This window comes from Rattus rattus, chromosome 10 (genome assembly GCF_011064425.1).
Source record: "Rattus rattus isolate New Zealand chromosome 10, Rrattus_CSIRO_v1, whole genome shotgun sequence".
Lineage (NCBI taxonomy): Eukaryota > Metazoa > Chordata > Mammalia > Rodentia > Muridae > Rattus > Rattus rattus.
Genome location: NC_046163.1, coordinates 48667238 through 48680295, shown reverse-complemented (window position 1 = coordinate 48680295; position 13058 = coordinate 48667238).

Genomic DNA, 13058 nt, shown 5'->3' with positions numbered 1-13058 from the left:
TAACTAACATCCACACGTGAGCAGCCATGTGACGCTTTTATAACAACAAACCGGGGATTTGAATGTACCAAAGCCATTTCATTTCCTTCCCTTTCCCAGAGCCAGTTGATATAAAGGAGGCAAAGGCTGGCATTGCCTCATCTATTAGCAAAGACCTATACAGGAGATCATTTAACACAATCGTTGGTGTTTGCTAGAAAGTCGTGCTTCTTTACTCTACATGCTAGCAAGCCTAATGCATAGACTGAGCACTGTCTTTGGATACCCCACTGGGTTGTCCTTGGAGGAGAGCCAAGCAGACTTCCTACTCTTTAAAGAGAAAGTGACTCAAAGGAGGTTGCTGCTTAGCAAGGCCGTGACACTGTGGCATACCAGGCTTGTTTCCATAGTATATTAGCAGTGCTGATTTGAAAACTAGCCTTGGGGTGAAAACAGAGAAAATGAAGAAATCCTATCTCAAGGAGCATCTTGGTGAAGTGAGAAGTCCTGGAATATAATTAGAGGTGTGGCTTCTGCTGGTCCTGGGGTGAGGGAGGGGCCCCTGGAGTTTGCTAAGTCTCAGTTTCCTTAACAACAAATGGGAAATTGAACTAAAGGATTCTCAGTTCCCTTCAGGCTTTGGTATCAGTGATCCACCCGACCAGAGATGGGATAATGAAGAAGAGAAATGAAGGGACTTACTCAAGATAAATAATAGGATATTTAATAGTAGACAATGATGATGGGGGTGATGGTGGTAGTAGTGGGGGTGATAATGATGTGATTTCTGTGCTTAAGTCTATTGTGTGCTATCTATTTATTGAACTATGTTGAACGAATCTTGCATCCCTGGGATGAAATAAACTTCATTGTAATGTATGATCTTAAATTTAGTTTGTAAATATTTTACTGAGAAGTTTTGCATTTATTCCCACCAGGGAAAGTAGTCTACAGTCTTTGTTGACTTGTTATCATTTGGTCTACGGTGCTTTTCCATTTGTAGTTTTCGAGCTGGATATCTTCACAACTTTTCCATTCTCCTTTCATTTAAGTTAGAACTGGGACTAAGCCTAAGAATTTCGAGAAAAAAAATAGTTGTAAGTAGTTAGAAGATTGTAAAGGCTTATAAATGGAAAACCTGAAGACATGAAAAACCTGTGCAAAGAAGAAAATGGGAGGGTTGGGAGAAACACTGAGAATATCGTCAAAATAATTACATGACCAGGAGCTATATTAAGTCTTTGTCTATGACAACTTATTTTGCATCCGTGATGGCAAAGAAAAATGAAACGTTAGTTCCCAAATCTCAGAGTTGACCAATTATAAAAATGAACTTGCCACTAGAGACTGACTGAAGAAACTACACCATCTCTTCTGGATGCTGCTGCATTGTACAACGCAGGGATGGGCAAGTGAGTGGCGTTTTGAAGCCAGAGGGACATACACAAGATCACCTTCCTAGTCGTAAAATTAAAGCAGAATACTTGGGCTGGAAACCAAACTCAGAGGAAACAACTCTGGAGGCCAGGAGAGCTTAATTCAGTTACACTTCTCCATTTTAGTGAGACACAGGAGAGCAGATGCTGTGAGATCAACCACACACTTCATAGGACAAATGACCCTGGAGGTTGAACAAAATAAAAAAGTCAGAAGGACAATAGAAACAGATTAAAGTAGCTTTAATCATTTGTTTATCCCCTATCTCTGTTATGCTGTGTCATTTTCCATTTTTCTAGGTTGGCATGAGTTGCTGAGCAGTGGTACTTGTCTGGGCCTCAAATGTTCCCCACTTGTCTTTTCTCTTCCTTCCTACCAGGAATGGTATTTCTCACTTCTGAAAATCAAGAGTGGTTATGTCTTGATAGTCATCTCAGGTATCTGGTATTTTCCTAGTATGCACGGCATAGCTCATCACAGCATCTCTACGATGCCTGAAAGTTTAAGCGTTGTCACTTTTTACTCGAGGTTAAGAAACTAGAAGGAATAAGAGGGGAGTAGTTTTGTATGTTCATGCGTTTAGGTGCGATCTCCCCTACACTATGGAAAAACATAGATGAAATACGTACAAGCTCTTGATTTTTGAGAAATTTGCGGTGTCAGTAAGATGTAATAATCAGACTTATGACAGTAAAATTAAGTGATCAGGAGAGTAATTAAAGTATAGAAAATATATGTTAAAACCAGGTAGGGGAGAAGGTAGGATACAGTGAATGGGAGATAAGATGGGTGTTGCAGTAGCATAGAGAGGGGATTAGAGGTCGCATCTCCTGTCCTACAGCACAGAACTTTGCACAGTGGGTCAATGCTGTTGGGTGGGACTTCCCATAAGGCAATGTGCCTAACAATTGGCTTCCAGCATAAAGCAGAGATAGGTGTCTAAGGACTGGCGTTCCTTCAGAGGTGGCACATTGGGTAAGTCAGAGTGATTGGTTTTCAACCATGGCTTTATGGTATATTTTTGAAAGCTCTTGTGACAATCACTTGCCCTCCTTGTTTTGTAGTGTCCTTGCCTTTAAGATGTCAGTGGGTATTCATTAGGTAACCCGTTTACAAGTGGATGGCAAGTACTTAACATGGGCAAAGCCCTGTGAGTGACTCCTGGCACTTGGTAAGTGATCTAAAGCCCGCTAATTACTATGAGTTATCACGGATCAAGTAGCCAGTCGCCCTCACTGGAAACACTGGGGACCAGAAATGCTGTAGATTTCAGTCTTTCAAATTTGGGGATTAAATAAAAACAATTGTATTTTTGGATTTTGTGGGGAGGTGTGGTCATGTCATGGAGGTTAGTGTCCATATGGAGACCAGAGGACAACTTTGGGAAGTCAGTTCTCTTGTCGTGGCATGTGAGTCCTGGGGAACAGACCCCAGGTTGTCAAGCTTGATGGTAAGTGTTTTTCCATGCTTAGCCACCTCACTGGCCAAACTTTGGCATATTTTATATGGACTTTATTGGTTGAGTTTTCCAAATCTCAAGAATTGAAACCCCGTATCTTGAGTGTCTCATTTGATACTTGAGAAGTTTCAGATTTTGTACCATCTTCAGATTTAGGATTTTGGGGGTTCTTCAGCCTGTACTTTTAAAGGCTGTTCATCGAACTTTCCCTTGAGGTGTTCATTAAACTTTAAGAATGACTTGAACTCTTATCCACCTCCATCTCTTTGTCTTCAGGCATTCCCCTGCCTTAGCTCATTCCAGACAAAGAGCAAAGAGAAACTTTAAAACACAAGGAGACAAGAGGGCTCTGATGAGCTCCCATGACCTCGTCTGCAGGTACTGGGGAGCATCTTTAAGCAAGGGTTCATGGAGATGGCAGGAAGCCTAATGCGAACTTTCAAGTCTTCTTACTCCAGAGCTGTTGTATTTTTAAACATGCTTCTGTGTGGGAGCTGCCCTCCAGCACCTCTGTTTTTCTTCATGAAGAATAATAATTCTGTTCCATCCTCTGCATCCCAGACTCCAAATGTTCTTTTCTTTCTCTCTCTTTCTTTTTTTAAATGAAAGCAAAGCTCCCAGGCTACATCCCGTGCAACCCCAGCAATGCAAGCCATCTTTTGTTCTTAGCGTTGGCAGCTTCGCCCCTTGTTTGTTTCCTTGTCTGTCTGCTGGTCTCAGAGCTGCTCTGCAGTCGGAGATTGCAGGAAGCTGGTGGACTCAAGCCATCGGCTTCTTTTATGAGCCAAGCACAGAGAAAGGAGCCTTTCACTGGCTTCAGGTACTCCCTGGTGGGGCTCCACACAAAGCAGAAACTCTGGAGCTGCTCCCTGCAGTTTGCTTTTGTTTCTTCATAGGCCACATTCCTAGCCGTGGGTAGGTGAAATGGCAGCCCAAGTCCCCAGCTCTTTGCAGCCACCGGAAACTGGTTCCATGCTTAGACCTCAGAAGTCTCTGGTTTGACCCAGTCCTCCCAAAAGCCAGGCTGAGTTCTTTATTAGTGAGCATGAAAAATGCTCCAATCATAGCTCCAGATGGTACCCAAACCAATTTGGGTTTTCAGCTGTGGCCTACTCGTTTCCAAGGACTTTGTCTAACATCAATGCTGTTTCCCTCAGTGCCTATCTAGCTCTAAGAGGTGATCTTTCTCAGATGATTTTGATGAGAAATAATATTTTCCTTCACCCAGCACCACAGTCGGTATATCTTTCCAGCTTTATTAATTCATGCAACAAGCTTTTATTGAGTGCCTGCTGTGTGCACTAGGCACTTTTAGTGTGTGCCAAGGAGGGATTCATTTCTGCTTGATAAATATTTGCTGAGGATCTACTAGATCCACGACAAGCACTTTAAAAGATAAGGAACACGTGATATCATTGAGAGGCTACAGCTGCCTTTAAAGCAATCACAGTTGTAGTGAGAAGGACATGGTCATCACTCAGGACGGATCAATGTGAGGGATGTGACCTTTTCCATGTTTGCTATTTGGTGCCCAGATTTCTGTGTTCTCAGTCTTCCTAAAGAGTCAACGTCACTAGTGCATTGTCCCCGAGGGCCTGTAGCACCTAAGTAGATCCCAGGGCAGGATGTGGGAAAAAGTCAATGTCCTTGTCCTCTACTGTCTTGCCTTTCAGAGAGTGGCTGCTCACGTATCTCCTGGGAGCTTGTTAGAAAGTTGATGCCACTCTATACCAAGTGGCTTAGAGTGTGCAGGTTTAATATGTCACACAGGTGATCTGTGTACCTATCAATTAATGTTTGAGAAGCACCACTCCGTTAGTTATATTTTTCTTCTGGTGACCCAACAATGTTAGTGGGCTCATTGATTGTTCTGGAGAATATTAGTTGTACACGAATAACTCAGGACTTTCTAGTTACACAGTATGGCTGCTCTTCACTGAACTTTGGAACATGTCATGTGACACGGGAGCCAAAGGGAATTGGATGGGGATCTTATTTTAAGCCCCAAATAGCCATGGAAATGCCAATGACCTTTCGGACCAGAGAACACTGTCCAAGAAGGAGGCTTTATTTGTAGCGGCTAATCAGTACACTAGAGGAGTTTCCATGGGGAACTCAATGGGTATTCAGAATTGTCATTCATCTCAGGAGTGGAGAGACACAAGAAGAAGCCAGACGGAGCTACACAATCATGAGACTGGGCAGGTAGGGATGTGCAGAGCAAACTCATTGCTTTCGTCTCTGTGTAGGAAAGTACTGGGAACTTCATGTAGATGTCCTGCATCCTTCACTATACCACGGAACAGCAAATGCCAACTGTATGTTCTTCAAATGGATAACCAAAACTAAGAAAAAAAAAAGTAACAGTTACCCATGGACGCCCAACTAGCAAACTAAAGCCAGGGTCTGAGTTAGGTTCAGACACATTTCAAAGCTCAGATATGGCAAATTTTTATACCAACCTCTGCCTCCAGCTTATGGTTTCTGTTTTGTTCCACTCTGGACATTAAGATATTCTGGGGTTTCTTGGTTTAAGAGACATTAATGGACACATATGACTTTTCCCAGTCACATAAGGAAAGAGAGAGGCTTAGTGTTTCTTGGTGACCCAGGAGAGTTGATCTCACAAAACCTGGTGAGGGCAGTTTGAGACAGGAGACAGGAGTCCTGATCTGTCCCAGTTTCTTCAAGGAGTTTAAGTTTTTCTGGTAAAAGAAGAAATCAAAGTATTTTTAGAAAAAGAATCCTGACAAATTAATTGATTAGCCATGAGAAAGTGGGCATGAGCATCCAGAAACTTAACGTAGGACTCCGGAGCAGAGAGGGAGAGAATAAAGAAGACCATTTTAGGCTGGGGGAACAGTGTGAACAAATGCCAGAGATGAGTCTGTTAAGGATGCAGGAGGGGAAACTGAGTCCTGTGTTCTCTGTTCCCAGTGTAGAACAACGCCTAAGTTCAGAGTGGCTGATGTATGCTGTATGCAGAATCCTGTAAGTAACCTATAGATCCAGTGGGTAACTGGAGGGAGAGTCTTAGGGTACAGAGGGCTACCCCAATCTAACCCATAAGAAAAGAATGCCTCAATGGGAGTAGTCTGACAGAAGGCGTATGTTTGTAGGGGGTGTGGTCAGCAGTCCTGTCACTCAGAGAATGTGTGGACTAGGATGCTCAAGGTCTCTCCCTTACCCACTATTGCTAAGATAGAGAGGATTCTAGAAGGTAATCACACCATAGTGTTTTCCCCTTTGAGGAAGCCCAAGCTCTAACATTCCTGCTGCTCCAGTCTCCGTAATCACTCGAAAGCTGTTAGTTCTCCACTGACATCCATGCATTTTCTTGTCTTTCTGCCCTCTCCTACCCCACACACACTCTCTAGAGGCTAAGAGGTGTTTGCTGTTTGCTCAGTAGGATGAAGCAGAGACTACTCAGTACATTCAGGGTTGGGCTCTTAATATTGTATCCTCCAGTCCCCTCTCAGTTGTCAGCAATGATCTGAAGGTCATCTAGAGAGAGAAGCTGTGGGTGGAGGAGGAGGGCCTCACGGGAAGTGGACTTGGCATATTCTTGTCGAGTTGATGAAAGTTTTGAGGTGTGTTGTTCCAGCCTTCTCAGACTTACATATCATATATTATGTTTTATATTTATTTTATATGGTCCCTCTCCCACGCTAGCTAACAAACGTAAGTTTCTAAGTTTGTCCACCAGTACATCCCCAATTTTTACTCAACACGCAGCAGATACTCAAGAATTTTCACTGACTGCATGAATAATTGCCTTAGTGGTTGAGATCCATTTGGATTGGATTTTATTTTTAATCTGAAGTTTTTTACTCTCAGAAAGCACAGTCACCTTTGAAGGTCACTCTTTCCCTTTCAAGGTTGCTGGTATCATCCAAGACAAAGTTGGGAAGAGTGAATGGATAGAGTGATTTCTTTTTTTTTTTCTCTCGCTTGGTTGCTGTGCGGGATCCTTTGGGGGAGAGTCCTCATCTTTGGGGGCTGCCCTGCTAAGTAAGTGAACCCCATTTATCACTCAAAAGTTCAGAGCCTACATTTGCTGCGGTTCTTCCCTTGCCTCCTTAAAGACTGAGGATTCAGTCAGGGCTCCAGAAGACGCTGGCGAATCTCTGTGGCCCACTTGTCACTCCGCTTAACGTTTTCCACCCAGTCCTGTCAAGCTTCCGAGGACCTAAAGGGATGAGCTCCCGGCCACACCAAACACTCCTGCTGTGCGTCAGGCTCCAATTTGTGCAGGGACTGAAAAAGCAAACACTTTAGCTGGGATTCAGGGCAGAGAGAGGGGCTCCCGCTGGCTGACCCCCTTTCCTCCTTTCCTACATGTAAATTTTGCTCACTTAGCTTCTCACTTGGAACAGGATGAGATTTGTTTGTTTTACAATTAACTCCTGAGTAAAACTTGGTGGAACTGGAGGCTTTGGGGACCCATGTTTCCCACCAGGCCCCTGTCCCCCTTTTTCCTTTCTGCTAAATATTGCTAACCTCCCGGTTTCCTAAGGAGCTGAGTGATCTGGTATGTAATCAATGACCTATTTTTTTGATAAGCTTTGGCATGGTAACGTAGAAAGAGCAGCTTGGACATTCGTTTGTAGGGAGATGTTTTGGAGTCAGGGAACACATTTATGATCAAACTGTACCATTTGATAATTGATACACCCAGAGAGGAATCATTTTACCAAAGTTTGATAATTTATTCCAAAAAATCCACTCGAAATGATTCCATAGTGTTCAAGATACAGAAAGCTGTTCCCCACACATGAATATCTGAGACACTTTCCCCCTGAGAGTTGGAGCTAGCGACTTATTGTTAAGGGGCAATGAAAGACACCAGGGCCTCAAGCAACAGCAAAATGGGGGTGGGGCGGTTGCTGTTATAGGAAGTGCCAGGTTCAGAATCACGTCTTCATGCTGCCACTCGCCAGTGAGGTGACTTTCTCCCAGTCCCAAACTTTTTTTATTTTAAGTAAATTTATTTATAATTCATTTTACAACCCAGGATCAGCCCTTCCTCTCCTCCCAGTACCCCTTCAAGAGAGAGCCCCACTCTCTGGGTATCAACGTAGCAAACCCATCAATGACAGGCAATGATGGGCTCCAAGGTCCTTTCCAGTTTGAACTATTGACTGTTTTCCGGAGAAGTGAAGAAGTTTCTGGAGAAAAGACCATATGATAGTACAACAGAGGAGAAGGGGGCCCCCCGCTGTTGAGTGACCTTGAGTGCAGGTGCTGTTGCCTGGGAATGTACATTCAGAGGCCAGAGCAGGCTGTGGGGTGTTCTCTCTGTTTTATTGTCTAGCTCGACTGGCCACCACATCCCAGACATCCTCCGTAAAATGCTGTGGTCATAGACAGTGGCCACACCTGGCTTTTTAGTGAGATCAAAACTCAGCTCTTCATGTTTGCACCACAAGCCCTCCTACCCACTGAGGTATCTTAATTTAACTCAGCCTCACTCCAAATTTTAAGACAAAGTATCCAAGTGTTGCCAGACTGCCAGCATTTCGGCCAACTTTAGGTTTCCTTTTCATTATTTATCTCCTGGTGCCTTAACAAGGGCACACAAAGACGACACAATCAGACCGTAGCTTTCTTCTTGGGCCTTCCCTTGTGAGAATGACAATTACCAAAAGCACCTGGCCCAGGAAAAGTAGGAAAGAGTGCTTACAGGTCTGGTTGGCTTAGAAGAAGCTCTTGGTTTGTATAGACTCAGGTATGAGAGGCCAGCGCTCTGGGACACTGGCTGTGTTCCTCTGGCTACATCATTACCGTGAATTCCAGTTTTCATTTAAATCCAAGGCTACGGAGTAGATCCACTCTCCACCCCAGAGCCTACTTGCCCCATCACTGGTCCCTAGAGTGGGAGTAGCACGTCTGGTTCCCTTCCACCCACTGGGAAGGTTTGCCACAGAAATCATCCTGAACGGATGGGAAACACAGCCAAGTAGCACGGCATGTGGCAGAATCTGTTCCTATTTTTCTGCACAGTGGGGGTTTAAACTTTTTTTGAGGGGGAGGCCTATGTCTATAGCCCAGCTCCGCACTCCTCACAGAGCAGTTAGGCAGTGAGACACAAGTATTTGAGTGGGTCAACCAAATTCGAGCCTGTATTGATTATATCGTTTTAACCCTCCCCTCCTTTTTTTTGGCTTACACATAACGTCATGAATACACAGCTGCAGGGGCCGTGCCAAGCGGCTCAGCCGGCTTGTACACACTGCCATCAGTGGAAAACCGTTTTTCTCTTTTCCTGCTTGAGGTGTTATCATCGGGCACCATGTGGATGCTCCCTGGGCCAAGCCGCCATCTCGCCGGCAGATTCACAATAGCTGCTGCTATGGGCTGAGATCTTCCGGGAACGGGGGTGGGGTGGGGATCCCCGTGGGGACTGGAGCTGGTAAGAAGAAGAAGGCAAGATACTGTGGGACCTCCTCCACCGGTCACACAGAGAATAGCATAAGAAATAGAGACTAGCCCAGGCTGCACACAACACTAACATCCCAGATCAACACAGGTTTTCTAATCCCATTCATAAAAAAAAAAAATGTGCTCAGATCTCTGCCAGTGCTCTGAATGGGCACAAGTTTCTAATGTCCTCTGTTGCTCACTTGGAGTCTATGACAGACACAATAGAAACATTAAAATCGGAATACATTTCACACGACTCAATAATTCAACAGTGATACCAGGAAATAAACGATGATATCACACACACACACACACACAAACACACACACACACACACACACACACACACACACACACACACACACACACTTCACACTGTCTGTTGTTTTCTTTTGTGTAAAGAATACATTTCTGGGTTGGAGGGATAGCTAATTGGGGGAGGTGGTTGTGGCGCAAGCCCGAGCCCCTGGAACTATGTTCCACGGTTGTATTAAGTAAGCAGTTTGTAACCCAGCTGTGGTGGGTAGAGACAGCTGGATCCTGGGAGCCGGTGAGCCTGCCAGGCCAAGAGAAATGTTGAGTTTCGGGTTCAGTGAGAGAGCTTCTCTTAAAAATAAGGTAGAGAAATGACCCAGGAAGGCACTTGATCTCTGGTCACAGTAATCTTCATGATAAGGTTCTGCCCCTTCTCCCCAGTTGTCTCCTCCCAACTCCTGGACTCTAGAGCAATGGTTCTCACCCTGTGGGTTTTGACCCCTTTAAGGGTGTGCTGGACAACCCCTTCACCGGGGTCACCTAAGACTATCGGAAAACACAGATAGTTACATTAGGATTCATATCAGTAATACAATTAGAGTTATGAAGTAGCAATGAAATAAATGTATAATTGGGGGTCGCCACAACAAGAAAAACTGTATTAAGGGTCACAGCATTAGAAAGGCTAAGAACCTCTGCTCTAAAGCCTTCCTTTTTAGAGTCGTTTCTTTTTTCCCATGTACCTACATGTCCTGTTTACACATGAAGAATTGCTTGCCCTTCCCTAGACAAGCCAACACGGGATGCCTCTTTCTTATCCTGCACGTTTCCCCTCCACCAAGAAGGCTCTATGCTTTCCTTTCCTCTCAATGGACCCTCACTCGTCCTTCATGGTAACACTCTAATGTGGTTTTCTTTTGCCCTGTCCTCCAGATGAACTTTTTCCTTTTGTTTAGCCTCCAACAAAGTTGACGTCTGTGCCTCCGAGTTCCCCTGGATTTGACTCCTAAGTTTATAGCTCTTTGTCTATTTCTATCTCAGTCTTCTTCTGTAGGGTTTTCTCCCAGATATTAATTCTGTAGAGGGCCAAGACCACCCTGGAGCCCTCCTAACAATTAGATCAATGCTTGGCAAGTGAATGTTTGCTAATTTATTTGGAAAACATTGTTCTTCTAAAATAAAAAAGTAATGTATGGACAGAATGGGGAAAAGATAAAAATAAACACAGAATGCTTAAAAAGTGGAAACTCCTGACCATCCCTGTCCATTGTAACTGTGTGTATAGATGTGTGCACATGTATATATGTATATTTGACTTTTAAAACAAAAATGGCTCAAAATGCACATTATATTTATTCCCTCACGTCACCAATCATCATCTCTCCAATACCGTGCATAGAGATGTATATCATTCCTTATACAGTTTTAGATTCTAAATTAATAAGGCATGAAGGGCTGGGCAGTGGTAGAACGTACTTTCTTAGCATGTGTGCTCCTAGATGCACTGTGCTCAATCCCAGCACTTAAAAAATGAGTTGATTCAATGCTCCAGGGTCCCGACTGGTCAAGATATCAAAGGCTGCGGATAGCTAGAGAGGCCTCAGCAAAGAGGAGTCTGGAGTCTGGCTGAGAGAGATGGTAGAATGAATTTTACAGAGGAGAGTAGAAAGGGGTGAGGTTGCCTCCCCAGTGGAGGAAGTAAGGGGGAAGACATAAGTAGTATGGTTGGAGAGGCAAAGTAGATGGCCTGTCTTAGAATGTTCCAGAAGGCACTGAGCTGGAAGGGGCAACAGTACCTGGATTGAAAGGAACATTAAATGCCTGGGAAGTTTGGATTCCCCAGATGCTGATGGTGACAGTACAGATGGGTGACCAAGTGAGAATGACTCGGGTACGCTGTCTGGTGGTGTTTGGGATGTGGTGTGGACCCAGGAGGAAGAGCTCAGTGGCTTCAGGCTCTGCTGTTTCTCTATCAAAGGGAAGGAGAAGATAATGCTTCTGTGTTGGACACCTTCTATGACTACGTCCATGGCTCCTTTTACCAGCCCAATGAGAAGGTCATTGTCAGCTATGACCTGTGACAACACAACGGAAGCTCAGATCACTGTGCATGGGACCTGACGCCAGTGGATTTTAGTGGGAGGTCACACCTAGTTATTTGAAACTAGGATTTCTTTTCCCCAATGGGGAGCGCTGTGGAAAAGGGAGGGGGGAAGGAGATATTGGTAAGGAAGTGACTGGGATGTGTGGCAAATGTAACTAGGAAAGGGAGACTGGAGTAGACTCTGGTCCTTGAGAGATTTATGGTGGGAACTCACTGAACTCTGTCTTTGTCTCCTATCAGCCTTTTCTCGTTTGGTCTGGTACTTGTGAGATTATTTTTGAATTTAGATTTATTGAGGACATTGACTGAATGTCACAATATAGGTTCCAAAAATATTTCTTATGCTACAAAGTATCCTGATCTCTCTCTCTCTCTCTCTCTCTCTCTCTCTCTCTCTCTCTCACACACACACACACACACACACACACACATATTTATATATGTATGAATTTTTATATATGTATATATATATGTATATATATATATATTTTTTTTCCTAACTGAAACTTCCCATGACATAGCAGTCCATTGGCAAGTGGGCTCAGTTAAAGGCTTCCTCACAGTCACTGGAGTAAGCCTGTCTGGATGGATACTCAGTCTGAAGAGGAAATGAATGGGATCCTCCCCCTTCCAGGCCATCCAAAGCCGGGGGTCACCTCCGCTTAAACTTCTTTTGTTTGACTTCACCTGCATGTGGGCCTCACGCCTCTAGAGGGCAGTGTCTACCTTGAAATGAAGTTCTTAAGTTTCAATCGCCTTTCCCTCTGGGATCTATTGTTTTTGCTGTAGAGTAGTACTACTTCGGTTTTCTCTCTGGAGGGTTTTTCTTCCTATTGTGCCTGTGTGTTTGTGTGACTCGTGCATGAGTGTGTCCTTTAAAAGTGAATGCAGTGTTTCTGAACATGGCAGATAATGACTCGGACCAAAGCCTGTCTCTGTCTAGGCAGGTCATTTGAAAGCTCTTCCTCCTCTTCCCCGCCATGTCTTCTTCCTCTACCCCTTAGTCTGGCCCACGGTGCACCTCCCCCAGCCCCAATTATTTCAGTCTGGGGGTCACCGTCACAGCTCAGCCAATGCATCTCAATCCTGCCTCACAGCTGCCCGGACTAGTCCAGCCGGGGGTTCCTACTCAGGGCAACTGAGCCTTGATTTATGACACCCCTTTCCACTGGTCCTGGACTCTCCTGGGGCGAAACTGCTGATCGTGCCACATTTTCAAATTGGTTCTGCACTGCAAACCAATGTCATGAGGGACATAATTTGGTCCTGAAGCCCATTTTCAACAGTGACCTCCCTTGTTCAGGGGCTGATCTCTGCTCTCTGGACATGAAAGGTACCTTTTTTAGGTTGAAAGGGGGTATATGGGTGCTGCTTCTCTGTTGCCTCTGCCTGAGATGGTCT